Source organism: Psammomys obesus, unplaced genomic scaffold, assembly GCF_907164565.1.
Source record: "Psammomys obesus unplaced genomic scaffold, mPsaObe1.curated_primary_1811, whole genome shotgun sequence".
In the NCBI taxonomy this organism is placed as follows: Eukaryota; Metazoa; Chordata; class Mammalia; order Rodentia; family Muridae; genus Psammomys; species Psammomys obesus.
This window is the reverse complement of record NW_026587216.1, coordinates 45,030,649-45,034,946: the sequence shown is the minus strand read 5'-3', so window position 1 is coordinate 45,034,946 and position 4,298 is coordinate 45,030,649.

Genomic DNA, 4,298 nt, shown 5'->3' with positions numbered 1-4,298 from the left:
GCTCTCTGGTTTGGCCCTGCTTGGTCCGCAGGAGGACTGACAGGCTCTGCCAGCTTAGTGCTGCTGCTGCCGCCAGGTTAGAAAGGCCACCAGGTTAGAAAGTCCAGCTGCAGCTGGAGACTGGGATGCTGGTCCAGATGCCTTCTGGGAAGTCCTGGGGGCCCTCTGCTGTGCTCTTCAAGCCTGGGAAGCCCAGCGCCTGGTATGTCTGGCTTGTATGTCGGGTCTGCAGGGCTTTGGTGGGTATATAGCGTATTATCTGTCACTGAGGATTTGGGCGGGTCTTTCAGTCAGTGGTGAGCGACTCTGCGGAGCCAGTATGGCGGCCAGCAGACCTGGGATCCTGGGAGGATGGTTTTCGAGGGTCTGGGACTCCAAGACCGGTACAGCTGCCGCTAAGGGGCTAGGGGGCTCCGTCTTAGCCGCTGCAGACCCCAAGCCGTGAGCACTGAGCTGAGAATCTCAGTGAGCTGGCTGTGCTGAGGAGGAGGGAGGTCCGAGAAAGGGGAGTGCCGGGGGATCAAAGGATTGTTTCTATCCTTCCCCAAACAAGTCCACAGTTGGCCTGAGACCAAAGTTCTCACCTCATGTGATGTTCCTTGTCGTTTATAAAGCCTCTCCGTCGTTTCCCTGTCTTCAGAAGTCCTTCCATTCACCCACTCAGTCGTTCAGCTCTTCCAAAGTTCAAAAACTGTGTGTGTTAGCCGCCATCTTGGCTCCGCCCCCTCATGATGTTAATTTTTGATTGTTAGATCTTAAAACTTCCTGACAGACACAAATTTAACACATTAATCTATCCCAAAATTTTTCTATGCACAACACCTAATGTATCAGTATTGCTAGTTTTTCTATGGATTATAGTATATCATCACTTCACAAGACAATATTGTACCACAAACTCTTAATTCTCCATGCTTTTCTACATTATAGTGTTTAACATTTGCAACCAGCTTGGTGAGGATGATGAAGGGCTACTTACTTTGTAGGGTTTAAATCTGAAAATGGATTGATGTTTGTCTCTCTGTAAACAATATTCCCTATCTAGGAAAGTTTTATTCTGTGACACTATCCCCTTATTGGACATTTTTGTCATAAAGTAATCTCAATTGGATTTCAAGTTGCAGTTTTACTTTTGTCTTTAAAGTCTACCTTTATGGCAGCATTATTAGGAGAAGTTCTTAAAATATTTCTAGGATGCTATCATAACTAGGAACTCTTTTTTTATTTCTACAGACAGTTATTCCTTACATCCCTGTAGTCCTTTAGTCTAGATATCAGGTCTTCAAACTCAAAGCAAGACTCAGTCCTGTTTATGACAAGATAGCTAGTAGTCTGATTCTCACTCCTTCATAGAGCTTTTAGACTCTTGCTACTTCTGCTGTTCTTAAATCCCACAATATAGCTTCATGCATGTTTTTTTCTGCTTGGTACACAGTGGTTGCCCGCACTGTCTTTTTCTTCTCCTGTTTTGTTGTTGTTGTTCTAGATACGGCCCCTCTATGTAGCCCTGGTTGTCCTGGAACCCCCTCTGTAGACCAGGCTGGACTCAAACTCTCAGAGATCCAGCACCTCTGCCCCCCAAGTGTGGGGAGAGGCGTGCACCACTACTGCTTCTCTTACGTCTTAAACGTTTTCTATGTTGTTCTTCCAACATCTGCTACTCTTGCTTTCTGAAACTCATAAAAAATCTGTTATCTTTTGTCACATGACGTGTCTCAACTTTTCTGTTTTTCTTCTCTAATCTTACAGTGATGCAAACAGTGCCTATATATTGAGGTTACAAGCTGTAAAACATTTAAGTCTCTCTTAACTTGTGTTTATCCCTTTCATTTAGTCCAAGACACATCCAACTTTAGCCCTGCTCAGTTTATGCTGTAACTAAAGGTTTTTTTTTCTATGCCCATTCTAGCTCCCAAATATGATAGAGACCTGTTACATTTATAATAAGCTTCAAGCACCATAATTGGGCAGATATGGATCTAGTCTAACTCGAATATGCTGGCCTGGCCTACTTCCCAGACCACGTGCCCTGTTGTCTGCCTCTAGTCTGGCCCTGGCTGTCTCTGCTTTTTCCTTATCCCCATGGCAACTCTTCATGGTGACCTTCTCTTCATAGCATGGCAACCTTCCTTTTTCATGGCCTGGTTAGCCTTCCCTACCCCCTCTGTCCCTGGGATCACCCTCCCCTCCTCCAGACAGACTGTCTCCCCAGTCTTCCACCTACTGTCTCCTCTGCCCAGTCACAGGCTCTTCAGCTTCTTTATTAAGCAATAAGAGATGGCTAGGGAGTAGTTTTTACACAACATTGAGACAGGAGATTCCCCCAAAGCAATGACAATACCAGAGCCTGTTAGGATTTAGCTCCCTGCCAGTTCACCAATTAACAGAGACACACCTTGATATAAGGTGAGTGAAGGTCACCTCTACAAGTTTACTTCGGTATTATCTGTGTGTTCCACTACAAGCCAAATTCTGCAATGCAACAGTGAACAAAGAAACAAAGTTCTGACTTCCTAAGCCAACTTTGTAGCAGAGAAAAGTTAAAAATGAAACACACTGAAACACTCCATGTCAGGCCTGGTGGTAGCCTAAGTGCCGCTGCAGTTTTGTGACTAGGCACACAGCTTCTCATTCAGGTAGTGATGGAATCTTACAGTGTGACTTGAGAGTTTTTCTGAATCCCATGTATATCAGGCCTCTTCTGCCCTCTTATTCTATAAAGTAACCTGTATGAAACATAATGAAGTTATTCTGATTTTTTTTCCTGTTCTCTGCAGCCAAACCAGACTGTCTCAATATTAACAAAAACATTAAAAAGGTTTAACTGGGAAGCTTCTTGGTTAGATTTCTGTCCGTTGAAATCAAACTGCAGGTCAAACCATCATCTGAAGTCTTTAATAGAGCTTCTGTGGCCAGTGATTATATGTAATCATTGAAGTACTCCCAATACTTCCTGTCTAGGGCAGAAAACTAAACTAACGAGAATTATCCTAGCATCATCAGAGGTAGGCAGAACTGCTTAGCATATCAAAAAGGACTAATGGTCTTAAAGTACAACAGAGGGACAGGTACAGCAAGATGAGGGAAGTTGTGGTTTTATTTTTTGTTTTGTTTTTAATTTACAGTCACAAGATGTTAGTTCCCACATAGACATGGGCAAGTAACGCTGTTCCGCAGTGCTAGAACTAGCCCAAGATAACGCCTCTGGACCTGTAGCATTCCAAGCACCGCACTGCGGTTCCACTCAGTCTCTGCAGTCGGTGCTTATTTTCAGAAATTCTGCTTCACAAGTGTTAACGTGTTAAAAGTAAAATGAACCATCACACTGAAAAATAGTTTTAAAAAACGGGTAAACACACTTTAAGATATGGAATCCAGGAGGCACGCTGAGTTCTTTCTTTTACTTAATTTTTGAGACAGGGCCTCTCTATAAAGGCCTGGCGGTCCTCTCAGTTCTGTGAGACTGGACTTGAACTCATGGAGATCCACCTGCATCTGCCTCCCCAAGTGCTGAGATTAAAGGGGCGGGCCTGCAACATTCGGCCAGGATGAGTTCTCTTCAAAAAAGAATCCAAAGACTCTAACATTTTGAAAACCTCAGAGAGAACTGCTTTCAAAGACGTAACCATACCGTGTTTTAACCCTTCGCAATAATCCTGGTTTACTGGGGGAGGGAGGGAGAACATTGTGTGGGTGGCACAGCAGGTAGCCAATGGCTCCTGAAGTGTCCGACCCCACCTTAAACTTAGGACACACACCGAGGAGGACGCACTCCCTAGTCGGAAATTTCCTGACCGCCAGTGAGCTCGCAGACCCCTGGAGGGGCTCAAAGCAAACGAACAAAATAACCAAACACAAAACCGCTGTCTGGCCCCGCCCAGCCGTCTCCGCTGCACCCCAGTCCGGGGAAGGCTGGCGGGTCCGCGCTCTTTAAGAAGGGAGGCCGCGCCCGGCGGGGAGAAGCGTCCGGCGTGCGGCCGCAGCACCTGCGGCTGGCGGGGTTCTCGGCGCGAGCGCCATGTGCGGGCCGCGGGCGGACGCACCCGAGACCGGGCGGGGACGCGAGCTCGGGTAGGTTCTCGCCGACGGACTCCGGGCCGGCCTGAGACCCGCAGGCCGGAGGACGAAGCCGCTTCCCTCCGGCCCGCGGAGCCGGGGACGCCGGCACCGCGCACGCCCCCCGGGACCGGGTGTAGGCCTCGCCGTGACCCGCCGCCCTGAGCGTCTCCCGCCGTGGCCCCGCCCCTCGCCGCGGCGGCACCAATCGGCGGCCTCGCCCGCGCGCCTGGTGGGCGGGG